The following is a 16,993-nucleotide window of genomic DNA, read 5'->3' on the forward strand; positions in this document are numbered from 1 at the left end:
CCTTGGAGGGCAGAGGATGTCCCGCCTGCTGATGGCAGAAGGCAATGGCCGCAGAGATCCATCTTGAAATGCTCTGCTTTGACAGTGGTAGGCCCCTCCTGGGCCTGCTGAAGGCAATAAACAATTGGTTGGACTTGCGAAATTGTTCTGTTATATGAATGTAGAATTTTAGACATCTTTTCAGATCTAAGGAATGCAGAGATCTCTCCGCTGCTGAAGATGGATTCGGGAAGAAGGATCTCAGGACAATAGGTTCGTTTAGATGAAAAGTAGACGGAACCTTTGGTATGAATTTGGGGTTAGTTCATAGAATGACCCTGTCCTGTTTGAACTGAAGAAACGGGTCTTGAATGGAGAAGGCCTGCAGTTCACTCACTCTTCTTGCCGACGTGAGAGCCAGCAAAAGAGCTGTCTTCCATGACAAGTATTTGAGATCTGCTTTATGCATTGGCTCAAAGGGGTGTTTCATCAATTGAGCCAAGACCACATTGAGTTGCCATGTAGGTGGTAAAGGTTTTATTGGAGGGTAAGTCCTGAACAAGCCTTTCAGAAACTGCTTGACCAGTCTATTGGACCATAGGGAAATTCCAGATGAAGAGCGCCTGAACCTAGATATGGCTGCCAGGTGGACTTTGATTGAGGCATGGGCCAATCCCGAGTTGGCCAGGTGAAGCAGGTAAAGCAAAAGTTGAGCCGGAGATGACGAGAATGGGTGCAGGTTGTTAGCTTTACACCACAAACAGAATCTTTTCCACTTAAGGGAATACGTTTTGATGGTACTGTCAGCCCGGGCCCGGGCTAAGACAACTCTGCAGTCCTGAGGAATATCTAGGTCCTGGAACTCTCTGAACTCAGGAGCCAAGCCGATAATCTGAGAGATGTCGGATCTGGATGTTGGACTTGCCCCTGGTTCATAGTGAGGGGATGCGGGTAAGGCCTGAATGGAATCGGAGGCTCCAGTGACAGAATGTGTAGTTCTGTAAACCAGTGTTGGCGCGGCCACGCTGGGGCTATCAGGATCAGGGTGCAACGCTCCGCTTTCAGTTTCCGGATGACCCTGGGGATCAGGGGAAATGGAGGAAAAGCGTAAGCAAAGACGTTGCACCATACCATCAAAAATGCATCCCCGAGAGATCCTTTCTGGGGATGCCAACTTGCATAATGTTGGCATTTTGCGTTGATCTTCGTCGCGAATAGATCCAGTTGAGGCCTGCCCCATCGGGAGAACACTGTGTCGAGAGCATGTTGGTCGAGCTCCCACTCGTGACAAATGGAGCGTTGCCTGCTTAGTGAGTCCGCCAGGGTGTTGTCCGCTCCTGGGACATACTCCGCTCTCAGCGAAATGTTGTGTTGGAGTAGCCACTCCCAAATTCGCTGTGATTCTTGAGATAATGTCATGGATCGAGTTCCCCCTTGCTTGTTTAAATAGTGCATTGTGGTGGTGTTGTCCGTCCTCACAAGCACTGGGGAGTTCCAGATCCGAGGCAGGAATGCTCGAGCAGGTTGATGTGGAGCTGTTTTTCTGCCAGCGACCACTGACCATGAATTTGAAGTTCCTGCAGGAAAGCACCCCATCCTTCCAATGATGCATCCGTTGTTTTCACGTGTGGGGAGATTGGAAGTAAGAATGGAAGGCCCTGGTTTAGGTTTTTTGTTTGAAGCCACCAGTGCAGGGCCTTCACCATGAACGGAGCGATCCTGATCAGATCGTCGAAGGATCCCATACACTGGATCCACTGAGAGGATAACGCCTCCTGTAAGGGGCGCATACGGAGTCGGCAGTGTGGTATTAGGAGGTTATTGGAGGACATCATTCCTAGTAACGACTTGAAAAGTCGCACCTTGATGGTCTTCTTGACCTGAATGAGGGCTGCAAGAGACCTCAGTTTGACCTGACGCTCTTCTGACGGGAAGGCCTTCTCCTGATACGTGTCCAAAGTTGCTCCCAGGAAAGTGAGGCGTTGAGAGGGCAGCAATACGGACTTTTCCTGGTTGAGCGTAAGCCCCAGGCTCTCGAAGAGCTGAAGACAAGCGTTGGAAGATCATCTTACGCCTTCTAGAGTAGGAGACTTGATGAGCCAATCGTCCAGGTAAGGGAATACCTGGTGATGAGCTGTCGAAGGTACGCTGCCACTGGAGACAGGCATTTTGTAAAGATGCGTGGCGCCGACTTTAGGCCAAATGGTAACACTCTGAATTGGTAGTGTCTGCCTGCCACTACAAACCTTAGGTATTGGCGGTGACTTTTGTGGATGAGTATGTGAAAATAGGCGTCCTGGAGGTCTAAGGACACCATGAAGTCTTTGGAATTGAGTAGTTGTAACACCTCCTGAATGGATACCATACGGAACAATTGTTTTTTGAGGTATCCGTTGAGGTTTCTTAGATCCAATATAGGTCTCCATTTCTTCTCCTTTTTCCGTATTAGGAAGAATCGGGAATAGAGTCCTTTCCCCTCTGACCTCTGGGAACTCTTTCTACGGCTCTTTTCTGGAGCATTAGTGAAAGTTCCACTTGAAGGAGATGCAGATTCTTGTGCTGCACAGGACCTGGGGGGTTCGAAGGAGGAGTTTCCACGAACTCCAAAGTATGGCCGAAACGAACCAGTTGCAGGACCCAACGATCCGTCATTTTTTGCCAATTGTGTAGGAAGTGGGAAATCTTCCCTCCAACTACGTAATGTGGAGAAGAAGTGGAGGCCTGTAGGTGAAAGAAGTCATTGTCTTCTGGTATCCTTCTTACCTCCCCTCCCTCGAAAGGAAGACTTATTGTACGAGGACTGGCCTTGTTGCTGCCTCTGTTGGTATTGAGGCTTGTATTGCTGGGACGAGCCGTAGGAGGATTTGTATCCCTGATAGCCACCTCTTGTCTGCTGGCCTCTTCCTCTGGAGCCCCGAAAGGAAGTATTTCTGAACTGGAGGGTACCCAATGCTTTTGCGGTCTCCGTATCTTTCTTGATACCCTGTAGCATTTCATCAATATGCTCCCCAAAGAGCAGGTCTCCGTTAAACGGCATGTCCAGTATTTTGGACTGTACCACAGGCCGGAAGGAGGTAGAGGAGATTCCTCCGTCGACGGGCCCGTCGATGGGGTGGTCATCAGTGGTGGGATGCTGTCAGCTACAGCAGACATCTCTGTAGTCTTCGTCGTCGACGGCGTCGACGACGGTAGCGTCGTCGACGATGGCTTCTTCGTCGACGGCTTCGTCGACGATGGCGTCGTCGACGGCTTCGTCGACGCTGGAGTCGACGTCGACGGCTTCGTCGATGGCTTCGTCGATGATGACGTCGTCGACGCCGATGGGACCTTCGTCGACGTCGATGGGATCTTCGTCGACGACGATGGGGTCTTCGTCGACGACAATGATTTTGACTTCGTCGACGCTGAAACTATCGTTGACGCTGAAACTATCGTCAACGCTTTTTTGACAGGAATTATTGAGGAAATCAACCTACCCGTCGACGACGAAGCTGAGGTAGTTGTCGACAAGGTGGTGAAGGTTGAAGCTGTCGTCGTAGAGATGGTTACTGTCGACGCTGTCACAGGCAAGGCAGAAGACACCAGCACAGGCTTCTTAAAGGTGGTTTCCTGAAGACAAGTCTTAACTGTCATTGCCCTTGGAGGTGGCACATCAGACGGACCTGGAGATGTCTGTCTTGGCCTTTTGGCTGAGGAGTGTGAGCTCCTGAAGGAACAGTCGCTCTCACCTGAGGAGACTTTGATCCTTGTCCTTTAGTCTCTGAAGCCACAGGAGCAGGCGACCTTCTCTGTCTTTTAAAGTCTTGACAGAGAAAGTGCGGCAGACCTTACAATCCTTGGCAGAATGTTCAGGATAGAGACAGTAGAGGCAGTCTTCATGTTTGTCATCCATGTGCAGTCTCAGCTTACTACACGAGGCACAGGGTCTAAAGAGCCCTTTTTTAGGAGTGGTAGACATAGCTGCTCTAGCACTCCTTCACAAGAATAATCTTGAAGCGAAAAATATGGAAATAATCCAAAAATACCAGAAAACTGAGCAGAGCTCAGTGGAGACTCCCTTAGCATGACGTGCAGTAGAAAATCTGAGGGACTAGGGCTCCTTCCAGGAAGGTTCTAGAGGGTGGTAGTAGCTGATTGGCTCCTGGCCAAAGTTTGGTCCTTTTTACAAAAGGACGTGGATAGGTTACTAATGTGAGGCCTCTGGCCTATTAGTATGTATATGTCTTTATGACATTACTGTTTTTATATACCGGTGACTCCCACCCGGACGACGGGAAATGATTCAGGCATGTGAATCTATGAAAGATACCCATAATACTGGATACACAACAAATTATAATTCGAGAAATTACCCCTACCCCCCCCACCACCCAACCTCGCATCCCATTACGCAAGGCAAAACTGCAATTAACCAATTTCCTAATGCATCCCAGTTACACCCTAATGGGAAACACAAATGTCGAAGACTGATGCATTATAATCTGAGAGTTCAACCGTGTGCTACGCCCGTAAGGGGGGGGTGGCAACGCTCCAATGGCGCCCAGCTTTACCAGGTCAATGCAAAGTGAAACAATAGTCATGCTGTCTCAATTACCATAATAGCACAGTTATTACATATTATGTACACTGTTGTGAAATAAGAGAAGAACAGATACAAAACGGTATGAGGGTTACTCACGAGAAAAAAGTTCAACACTTGCAACATAACCGCTATGCGGGGAAAGAGTCATTACCACATCTCTCCATTGATTTTCAGAGTTTTTATAGGATTTGCAAAAAGGTTGAGCTTCAGTGGGGCTATCAAAAATGCGGGACCGCCCATTCGCATCACCCTCAGTTGTGCCGGGTACAGCATGCCATATATGAGGCCTAGATTTCTCAGCGCAGACTTGACACCAATGAACTTGCGACAGACTTCCTGAACCATGATTGTAAAGTCCGGGAATAACGACACAGTGGAGCCCTGCCAAGTAAGCTCGCCACGTTCTCTCGACAGTCAACAGCGAGAACAAGCAGGGGCAAGGGCACGTGATCCCGATGACAAATCTACACTTGGGGGGGGGGGAGGGTCACCTTGGTCCTCCAATGGAGAAGCACTGAGCAAAGGCTATTTGGGCACCCTGCACCACACAGCAGTGACCAGCCGCTAATGCAGGGCCCCGATGTAGCCACAGAGGTGTCTGGATCAGGAGTCCAATTGAGATTTACCCTGTCAAAAATGGGCCTGAGGGATCGGTTCCACAAGAGAGTACTGGCCTCAGCTGATGAGCAGGTCGCAGTCTGAGATCTCACACAGTGCAGAGAGGGGCCACAACATCCCATCCGGTCACAAAGCTATCCTCAATGCAGCTAAGGGCAAGGTTGCCCCCTGTACCGGAGTGTTACTCCCAGGCGCCCATCACCTTTCATGCAGTTCAGTTGGGGAAGCGTTCCCACTCTGGGGCGTCTCTAGGCCAAAGACGAGCTTCCAAGTCGGCCCTCAGTCATCACCTCTCATACCAGGCATCCATATAGTGGGTCGCAGAGGCTTCAACATTCCAACCCCACCCCCTCAGCCCTCATGCACAGCTGGATTGGCACTCTCCCTGGAACACCCGAAGAAAAAAGATTGTTGACAAAAAAGAATTTGGTCCATCTTACAGCACCTATCCTGGCTGTCGAAGGAACAAGAACAGTACTTCTTCGCCTCTTGCCCGCAAGAAAGAAAAGAGATTTGTCTCCATTGATCTGATGAAACCAGGCTGAAACTGAATAGCAGGCCGCATGGGCTTCTGGGTAGCCATCAATCTCCTCTCGATACCATACAGGAAGTTCAGACAGAAAGACTAATAACGTTTGAAGATTCTACTCTACGAAGTAACGGAGTTGCCAACAATGGAATGGAACTCTTACCAGTTAAAATTGAGCAACAAGATACGAATGAAACACAGATCTCAATTAGACCTAAGACCGACATCTAAGTGAATAAGTCTTGAAAAGAGTCATCCGCCAGTTAAAGAAAACCTGTTGAGCTGCCAAAGATAGATCGAACAACACCTGGCTACTTTATTGATTTTGACATCTTTTCTCTGGATCCTAGTGAACCTGAGTTACCACCAGCTTCTGTTCCCCTTAAAGAAAACATATTTAAACTCTACCTTTGGTTGAAAAAGACCTGTTTGCTTCTCCCTGGATACAGCTTTGGATGGCAATTGGTCTATTGTTCCTAGTCCTCTGGATAGGTGTAGTGACTGTCTTTTTCCTGCTCCTGAAAGGACATTATCTCCCAAAACGCTCTGCAGACAACATGTGAACTTGGTCCTGAAACTACATACATCATCTCATTGTGAACGAAGAGACCTGTCCTTTGTAAACATTACAGCAGTTTTGATTCCTGAAGGAATAGTGCGGGATAGGGTTTCATATGATGTATTTGGTCCCACTGAACTTTTGAAAATAATTCATGTATTTAAAATTTCTCTGAATGATATCATCACCTCCAGTATACTCTCAGATGATTGGGACTTTGAAACTGTGAATAGTTTGCTGTCTAATTTATAAAAATCTGCTGCCTTCTCTAAAAATGAATTGTATTATGATACCTCAGATTTTAATAGCATATACTGTTACCAACATTATGGTCATCATTTTCCTGCACAAAACGAGTATCCCAAGTAATGTTTTTAATTACCATCAATGGGAAAATTTCCCAACACCACAGAAAGGTAGTTCACAAATGTCTGCAAAAAAGTTTGCTTATTTTTCTAGGTTCAACACTTCAGACCCAACCTTATATTATTATACGGTTGCATCTACACACAAAGAAAAATATGCTCACTAATACTTTATTTCACAGCTGTCTTTACAAGGTTTTGACTTTTTGAAGGGCACTATCGACACAAAATCTGTCTGGGTGACTAAAGATTGACAAATTTAGGGAATAGGGGCATTATTTAGAGCATGTCTCCTACCACAGCAGATTATCTTCCTGAACAATACCGTGCAACAGACTTCTTGTCTTAGCTTAGCCAAGATCAAGGACTTGAACACACCTCGGATTCTCTCGCTTTCACACTTTGAGGGATATCAAAACTATACAGCACATAGGGGCAGATGTAGGTAGGCTTTTACCGGTCGATAACCGTTACCGACCGGTAATAGCCTTTTCCTATGTAGGAGGTATATTTACAGATTCAGTAAATAACGATTCGGTATTTACCGATTCGGTATTTACCGAATCATCATTTACCGATTCGGTATTTACCGAATCGGTAAATGAGATGTAGGAAGCACTTTAAAGAGTGCTTTTGTGCTTTAAGCATTCGTTATTTACCACCAACCATTGGTTGGTGGTAAATAAGGAATTCCTGTGTAAATGCAAATGTGTGCATGTACACCTGTGCCATGTGACAGACATACATGCCCTTAGGGCATGTATGTATGCCACATGTGCACACCAAGAAACAACTAAGGGTTGGCTCTAATCAGCAAGGCTGAGCCATGAAAGTGGATAACAAAAGAGAGTTGCCAATACTGATCACAAAATAATTCATATACTTTTAGGTACAGTACTTGAAACCAACATTCAAGACCAATGGCTAGTTAATAGCTTTTATTATTCTTAGGGATTTTATCAACACAGAGATTCATATTTTTAGCGAATGCATATTCCAAAGAGACAAACATACAAAAAATATATGCAGCAGGGGGTCAATTTTGGGAATCATTCAACATATCACACATATCACAAGCATACACAATGCAACCCTTCTCTTTGAAACTTCTCTGGGCATTGTGTTTGATTGCAGTGGTGTCAGCATATGTTGTAAAAAACTCTTTTTCCTTTCTCTCCTCTCTTTATTTGTTTTTTCACAGAGTAATGGCAGAGAAAGATACCTTCGCCTACTCAGAAGATCACATTAGAAACTTCCTTAGTGACCCACCTGTTTTCTCTTCAGTTACCTTAAGTGAGACAGCTACCACATCCAACGAATCGGACAAACTTATTCGTTTGAAAAAGAAGCAGATTAGGACAGACCTTCATGGTCATTTTTTGTTGCAGCACCTCCGAGAAGGCACCATCCCGGTTGGACTACAAATCAAGAACGTACCTGTAATCTTTACAGAAGATCCGACATTCAAAAAAGGTTTCTCTATGATAGAGACCAAATGTAGCAGGGATCTTATGATGCTGACAGTTGAGACAGCGGTTAGAATATCAAAAGAAGAACTAGTTGAAATCGCTAAGTTAGAGTCCGAAATTAGTGGCAATTCTACTATAGCAGACGCCAAGGCACTCCTGGAAAAGGTTGCCAAAGAAATACAAGAGTTTAAAGACCACACTATAACTCAAAAATCTAATCAATTCGAAAAAGATAAAAAAGGTTTTTCATTAGAGAATATATATCCCTACCTACAAGCTGATTTCTATTCCAAAGCAGAATCTAGACGTTTCCTCCAAGGAAACCAGGGCAGGTCTCGTAGACAATTTATCTCTTTTTCTGATACCTCCTCGTCAGGTACTGACAGCGAACCTACTGGTAATTATAACCGCCCAAATAGAAACCGCAATTGGAACACTAACCAGCAGCAACAACAAAATCAACCACCGAATTTTTTAGGGAGAGGCCAGACACTCCCCAGAGGCCGTGTGAGAAACAACATCCCATGGGAGATGAAAACAAGACGACAGCACTACAAAAACTAAACGCGTCGCCTATTTTCAATCTTTCTAAAAAGGTCCTTACACCGGACGAGGAAAGCATCCTAGCGAAAGGATTGTCATTCGTACCCTCTAAAAGGACTGACTTCGTGAAAATGAAGTCAGAATTCATCGAATTTTGTAGAAAATTACGTTTGACTTTGTTCTTCAGTGAAAATCCCACTACCCAGCCCTCTGAGGTGACAGGCCTTAGGAACAAGTCCATCTTTTGCCCGCCAGCCAGTAAAGTCCCCAAAAACCTTTTGATTTTTGAGAAAAGTGTTTTGTCTGCTATTTCAGCCATGGAAAAAGAAAAGAAATATATAAAATTCAATACCACCAAAAACCAAATGACGGCTCTAAATAATCTGAAAAATGACAACACTGTCATCATCAAGCAGGCCGATAAGGGCGGTGCTATTGTAGTGTGGGATAGCCAAGACTACACTACTGAAATAATGAAACAACTAGAAGACACTACCTGCTACAGAAAGATAAACAAAGATCCCACCACAGACCTTCAGAACGAACTTCATGCACTTGTGCAGGAAGGTTTTGATCTGGGTTTTGTTGGTCCCAAAGAATTGGAATATCTGAAAACTAAACATCCAAAAGTCCCGATGTTTTACATATTGCCCAAAATACATAAAGATCCTGACCATCCTCCAGGCAGACCCATCGTGGCAGGATGTGGTTCTGTGCTAGAGCCGGCATCCAAATATGTAGACTGTTTTCTCAAAGACTTTATGATCCAGGTTAAATCTTACCTTCAGGATACCACTGATTTCATCAAGAAATCAGAAAACATTGATTTCAGTGAAGGCAGAGACAGATTAGTCACCTTAGATGTAACTGCTTTATACACCCAGATTCCTCAAGATGAGGCCATAGCAGTTCTCTCCTATTTCCTTGATTCCAGACCCAGGCCCATGCGTGTGCCTACCAAATTTATTGTGGATTTGGCAACATTCGCTTTAAAAAGGAATTATTTCTGTTTTAATGGCGAATTCTACTATCAAGTCAAGGGGGTAGCCATGGGCTGCCCCTTTGCTCCAGAATTGGCAGTATTGTTTATGGATATGTACGAGAATGCATACATCTATAACAACAATCCTTTCAGTCAATACATCGGAGCGTGGCTCCGTTTTATTGACGATGTTTTTATGACATGGACAGGTGACATTGAAACCCTTACCAACTTCCATCAATGGCTTAATGCCAGGACTGCTGATATAAAATTCAGCATCTCAGAATCCACAAGTAGGATCGCGTTCCTTGACGTAGAAGTCTTCCCTTCTGAAGGGAAATTGGCCACCTCCCTATTTATTAAACCAACAGACCGCAACAAGTCGTTGATGTTTAATAGTAACCACCCACGTAACCTAAAAGAAAATGTCCCCTATGGGCAGTTCCTGCGAGTTCGCAGAAATTGCACCTTCATAGAGGATTTCAAATTACACTCAGAAAATCTAACATCCAAGCTGTGTGAGAGGGGTTACCCCAAAAAACTTGTAAAGAACTGCATGAGGAGAGCCCAGTGGACGCCTCGAGAGACACTTCTGGAACGTAAACCCAAATCGGATTTAAAGAGGCAGGTATGTGTCACTACCTTCTGCCCTAATGCTAATCGCCTGAAAAAAGTCATAAAACAAAGTTGGCATTTGATAAAGGATCTGGATGGTAGCCTCGTAAATGAGCCCTTATTTGCTTTCAAAAAAGAAAACAATATTGCCAACCACATAGTCCGAGCTGCCATGCCTGTTTCCAAACCCTTAACTTTACGCCAAATGATGGGGATGCCACCCATCCTCGGACACCACAAATGTGGTACCTGTTTATGCTGCGACTCAACTGTGGAAGGTTCTTTGTTCCAGCATAATGGAATTTCTTGGAAACATGATACTGTAAGCAACTGTAAAAGCAAGTTTGTTGTTTATGGGATTATATGCCCCTGCCAATTACTATACATAGGCAAGACTAACCAAGAGGTCCGCCAACGGATCTCACAGCACAAATCAAGGATCAAGAATAAAGTTGAGAATGCCCCTTTGGTGCTACATTGGACACGACTGCAACATGGAGTCAGTGACCTAAAGTGGACTGTGATCTCCAAAATAGAAAAAAATCCCCGTGGAGGAGATCTGAATCTAGCACTATCCAAACGGGAAGCACTCCTTATAGTTAAGTTCGACACTGCAGTATCGGGGCTCAATGAATTGAGTGAAATTTTTAAACTATAATTCGTGACCAATTGGCCTCTGTTCCTTTAACTAGGCTGTCATTTCGTAGTTTTTCACTCCGGTCCAGATTTTACTTTCCACCCTGGTTAAAGCTGTGGGCGGACTGCCCCACCAGGAAAATATAAAAAGGGAGATCAGTGTAGCCATGGCTTGCTACCTCGCAAGAGCCAGTGACTAGTGCTGACCGTAGACGCCGCCGAATTGAACTGTTTGAGAACTGCATTGTAAGTATCTCTCTGTGCAAACCCCCGCCGATATTCGACCCATTTTCAGTGAATGGTTTAACTTATTTAGCCATTCTGTTCCCTTCTGCAGTTAACCTTTTTAAACCAATTCGGACAGATTATGGCCAATTGACATGCCGGTAAGCGCTGTTTGAATTCTTGCAGTACTCTGTTGCTACAGACTGCCTTTTTAAATAACCTCACGCATACCTCGTTAATTTTATTTCAGGCGCCCGTAAGGGCTGTACTCTAGCCACCCTCCCGGCGCAGTTTGAACAGTGGTGTTCTTCCACGCGGTAAGACGCCGCCGCTGATTAACAGCCTTCCTTTGCTAGAAAATCGCTTGTCAGTTACTAAACTATTTCCATTTGTTGGGTCGTTTGCAGATTATTAAAAACACGTAACGGATCGAAAGGAACAAGACGCCTTTGCATTTCACCGCATGAGAGTCTCAATAGCAGCTCGGTATGTTTTTTCTAATTAAAAGCCGTTGTTACTGACAGTTTCTTGTGTTTGTATATTAAAGTAATATACATTTTTTCACTTAGACTTCCCCGGTGAGTCTTCTTTTCCCGGCATAGGCGGGACATGTAACAAGATTAGTTGTAGGTGAGCACTATTTTACAACTGCTATTATATTCCAGTTGTGATCCATCTCGAGTAGATTATTCTGACGTATCATCCGATTACATTTACACAGGTCTCCACAGTATCTTATTGCGAACCTGGCTCCTCTGCTTGTGATAATCTCTCCCAAGAAAGAAATGTAAGTAAATATACAGCCCCCTCTACCATGTAGAGAGCTTTCCTAGTATGGTTTCCACGTCCTGACTGCCCATATGTTTTAACCCCTCTAGATTCTGCCATATTCCACCTTGATATAAAGTTGAGGCTTCCATACCCCACGCATTCAGTTGCATTTTGGTAAGTCTGTTTAGAAAAGGGTGGTCACTATGGGTTGCGCCTAATGTTGATCACTTGGTAAAATCAACTGGGTTATGTTGAAATTTACACTTTTTTCTTCTCTTTTTATTTTTCCTACCCAGAGAAAACCCAAGGCCCTGAAGAGAATCCCCCCAAGCCAACGGGATTCGAAACGCGTAGGCCATAGCCATACAGTTGTCTGCAAGAGTGACAAGCACTGATGTTGAGAATTGCTTTGTTGCTTGCCCCTATTTTGTGTACATTACCTTGTTTTGAAAAACATTTAATTTCTTTATAGGACTGTACCTGGTGCTAGACTAATTATCAAGTAACCATATTGCTAAAATTGCCCCGCAGACCTTGGCTTCTTTCCTCATTTTTTTCCCCTTGTATCTTGTAAATATTGAAAAAACTTTTGTACCTTTTGTATTATCCTAACTATTGTACCCCCTCTCTTTCTTGAATGGTTGCATTGTGTATGCGCGCCCATAGTGTGATAATTACCTACATAGGATTTACCGATTCTAAAATACCGAATCGGTAAAATTAAGCATTTTAGAATCGGTAAAACCTATTTACCTACATCTAGCCCCTAGTGAGGTGCGATAGATGACATTACACATGAAGCTTCATACAATTCCTCAGACCCCAATTGGAAGAGATGGTTTGTTTGGCATAGTGACACAAATGGGTGTCAGTTAAGATTCAAGGGTACCACCGAAGGGTTTAATAACCAGAGGCCAGACCAAAGCTATGTACAACGAGAACATCCAGGGGTGGTGACATCCTACAGTGTTGGGAAATTATGCATAGCTTGGCTAAGAACCCGCAACACTGTCCCAGGTGAAATTAAAACGTACCCTTACTTTCAGATTACATGGATTTAAGGGATTTTTTACTATGTCTCTGGAAACCACGTCATAAACGCTTTTTATGCACAATTAACAACGAAGTATGGAAGATATCTCAGGAGAGATTGTGTGAAACTGATAGGGTTAATCTAGAAAAGGCTTTGGCTGTGGTCGACAGTGGCATGACCACACTAACATCCAGAATTCATTCACTGGGCATCATTGTGTCTTCTGCAATAGATATAATCGAACTAGACCTGTCCATTCTTCTACACAGGCAATCGCAGTTACGATCTATCCTGCTATTAAGCTGGGCGCTACAGTCATTACGCTCTGGTCATGTGCCCTGGCGATATATTAACAGTACATCTCTGTTCTCTGCTTATGATCTAACTGAAAGGCAGACAACAATGGCACAAAGAGATGCAAGATATACAATGCTGCACTACAAAATTGAACCAATTACCTTTCACAGTGGCTGAATCACATTCCACAGAATGGTTAATCCATGGACATATAACAATGCCAGTGACACTCGGGAATTACCGTACCGATTTAGATGCAGAAATGGGGACACTGAAGTAAGGGTGGGCGTCCGATTCGGCTACGCCCACGGAGTAGGCGTAGTGTTGCCTTCTACGCATTTTGCGTAGACAGCGTAGCCGGCAACACTACGCCCACTCCGTGAGCGTAGCCGAGTCGGCCGCCACCCGCCTCCCTCCCGCCCTCCACTAGATACTTTATCTAAGCAATTACACTGATTAAAACAATTTTAAACCACTTACCTTGTCCGGGGCTCGACCGGGGCTCCCTCTTTGAATAGCGTCCTTTTCCTGGAAACAAATGCGCATTTCTCGGGAGAAATGCGCATGCGCGGCCGCCCGCGCATGCGCATTGGTATCCAGGAAAAGGACGCTATTCAAAGAGGGAGCCCCGGACGAGCCCCGGACAAGGTAAGTGCTTTAAAATTGTTTTAATCAGTGTAATTGCTTAAATAAAGTATGTAGGGGAGAGCGGGAGGGAGGTGCATAGTGGGGCTACGCGGAGTGCGGGAGTGGGCGTAGCTTCTCGCCCTCTCCGCGTAGCTCCGTGGAGCCCCACTATGCCCCACTACGCCCAGGGTTACACTGAAGTCTTTCTCAGCGGTTCAGACTATGAGAATGTATTAAGTGGGTCTCTAATTTGTCAGGATATTATGCTTCATGGAGCTTTCAACGCTTCAGCTGCAAACTTGTCTTGTCACTTGACAGGTTCCCCAGCTGCTGTGATTCATCTGGTGTTCAAACTACTGTTGAGTTGGAGTTATTTGATGTTGAATGATCAAGGTTGTTGTGGGATACAGTCAGGCATCGTATATCTGGTCACAGTAAGTTCCAGGATTACTTGTTGTATGCAAGTATTGTTTTCACCGACCCACACAGTCAGGAAGACGCCTCTATGGCCTTCATTGAATGTTACCATTATACAGTTTGATGCTCTGAGCAGGCTGAAAGCCATACTTTTACAGAAGGAGGTGGCCTTAGCATCAGTTTGAGATACTTTAGATATCTAGGTTGCAAGGTCTTCATCTGAGATATAGGCACTAGTCTAAACTAACTTCCCGCTCCATTTTGGGGAAATGGTACATCGTATCTTCAACATGTCTGATATGAGTGGGATAGTACACCTATTTAATAACATAGGTTATGGGCGATTAAGCACATTTCAGACGATTTTCTGAGTCATTCCATCATTACTTCACTCCATATTGAGAAGTGCTTTTAGAGGGCTTCCGCTGGTCCTACTACTTGTAGTGGGTATCTTGGTTTTAATTTTTCTGCTACCCAATGGACGTCCCAAATTCCAAAGAGGTGGAAAAGGTGCCCTTGGAGCGAAGTTGCCATGAACACATGGTACTCCAGCTGGGCACACCTCGGCTTCAGTAGTTAAGCAAGCATTGGTTTCTGTCATTCAGACCAGTCTGGGTTGACTTCATATTGCCTGTACTCCCTTGCCTATTTTGTGGACATGAATGCGTGTTGGAAATCTGTCTAACACTTCCATCGGATGCACCTCTGGACGTGGATGTACTACTGGACCCATTAAAGGACCATGGAGTGCAGTGTGCTCAGCGTATTCCAATCCTGATGTCGGCCTTCTTGGAGCCACCACAGGATGCTTCAGCTCCTGTCGGAATGGACACCGGCTCTGTACCAGGCTTTCAGGCATCAAATGCTTCCTCAGTAATGGCTGTGGGAACCGGAGAAGATCACCTTTGCTCTATCGACCTGATCCAAGAGGTGTTAAAGTGACCGTCATCTGCAAAGGCAAGCAGCAGTGATGTTACGTCTCCTACACAGGACATATAAACATTTGGCTCTCCGTGTGCTGGGAACAATTCGTCCTTTTTTGAAAAGCTACCTCAATTGGATTTGGGAAACATAATTTTTGTTTTATTTTTCCTCTTATGCTCTCAGCACTATGGCTTTCGGCGTGCTCAGTTGGTCTAGCAGTATATTTACTTAAACAGTTTTTTTTTTACTCATATTTTAGCAATGTGTTTTTATGGTTTTTAAAGAGGCATATTTTAGCATTTGCTACTTTGTCGTCCAGTCAGATGAGGATTGGGTGTTATGAACCCCAATGTACCCTAATATAGGCATAGGTAGTTGCACGATCTTTTGCCTACATTTGTCCTACTATTGTTCTACATAACGGTTCTGACACGAGACGCTAAGGTCCCTGCACGCAGATACTCCAGCACGCAGTGGTCTGACATTCCTTGCGGGATGTCCAACTCGAGACCAAGATAGTGTCCTTCATTCTCTCACATCAGGTAATAGGGTTGGCTCTTTCCTAGGGCGATTCTTGGCTATACACGAACATACATGCTAGGTACACTTGGGTAATTTATGATTGCAGAGTAGGAGCATCTATATACCTACATATATTAGCTGTTTTAGCACTATGGTAGAATTCTACCTTCTATTTACTCTATTAGTACTTTTAACCATATACATCTGTTTCTGTCTATTGGTTGTTGCAGCACATGTATTTTATACTAGAATGACGCTGGTTCAATAAATGCTTATTGAAAACAACCCAACCGTTTATTATGTGTATCTCTCTGAGACCGAGTGAGCACAAGTGACTGAGTAAAAAGTACTGTATTGTTTCCATAATCCCTGAGGGGTCAGGGTTGTCATGTTCGATAGTTGTCAAGAACTATTTGCTCCTTGGTAACAGGAGATCATAGTGGCACTGTGAGCTAGCTGATCTATAGACTAACATATACTGTGGGGGTGTCTGGAATCAGTCTGGACACCAATGTTGTCTAAACACGCAGATCCTATATAGATTTATAGGAACTACATGACACTGTGGCTATGAAAGGTGCAAAAGGCAGACTGGAGTTGGAAAGGGGGCATGGAAAGGGCAAAGCGCCTGGCTGTACCTCTGCTCTCCATGAAGCACTACATTGCTGAGTTTGCCTGGTCTCAGAAGAGACAGAAGCCATCAGAGGGCATGTCCCTAAGCAACGCTTGGACATCAACGAAACAGCCAGTTGGTCTGAGCCCGGTATGGTGCCGTAAGGCCACAGATGAAGAAACCGATCTGCCCAGCAAATTAGTCTTGTCCAGCCCACATCGAATCATAAACTTCACCCTATCCCTTCCGCCAAACATAGCTTGGACCAAGGGCAGCACCTGCACAACCGAATCCAACAGGGCATTGGGGTATTGGCCTAAAAGGCTTGCAATGTTCACAGACTACAGTGCCACACTGGTGGAAGTAAACAATTTCCTTCTTAAGGTGTCCAGCCTCTTGGATTCACATGGGAGGTGGAGGTTTGGACCATGAAGCTCTCCGGCATAGGGTGCTACATGAGGAAGAAGGGGTTCCCAGGGAAGGGGCAGTGGCGGAAGGCTATCATCTTGTTCACAAGAGCCCCTGTGCAGGATTTGGATGAAGTGCCAAGCAGGACGTCTGTGAGGACTTCATTAAATGGGTCAAGCGGTTCCGAGGGTCTCACTCTCGGCTAAAGCACCTCTCTCAAGATGCTAGTCTAGACTTGCACTGAGGGTAGGCTATGGTCCAGGACTTCAGCCACTCTTC

At 45.0% G+C, this 16,993-nt stretch overlaps 1 protein-coding gene and 1 long non-coding RNA gene across 2 annotated transcripts in view; one reads left to right on the plus strand and one right to left on the minus strand.

The window, feature by feature from the left end:
- The window catches only part of SLC26A8 (solute carrier family 26 member 8), a 3,758,415-nt gene that overhangs the window by 2,001,007 nt on the left and 1,740,415 nt on the right, over nt 1-16,993 (minus strand). The gene's annotated exons all lie outside the window — the stretch shown is intronic.
- LOC144753634 (uncharacterized) lies at nt 11,467-12,502 on the plus strand. Its single transcript, XR_013594442.1, has 3 exons — nt 11,467-11,889; nt 11,981-12,047; nt 12,170-12,502. It is a non-coding gene; the product is annotated as an uncharacterized LOC144753634 (long non-coding RNA).

This window comes from Lissotriton helveticus, chromosome 5_1 (assembly GCF_964261635.1).
Source record: "Lissotriton helveticus chromosome 5_1, aLisHel1.1, whole genome shotgun sequence".
NCBI classification, from domain to species: domain Eukaryota; kingdom Metazoa; phylum Chordata; class Amphibia; order Caudata; family Salamandridae; genus Lissotriton; species Lissotriton helveticus.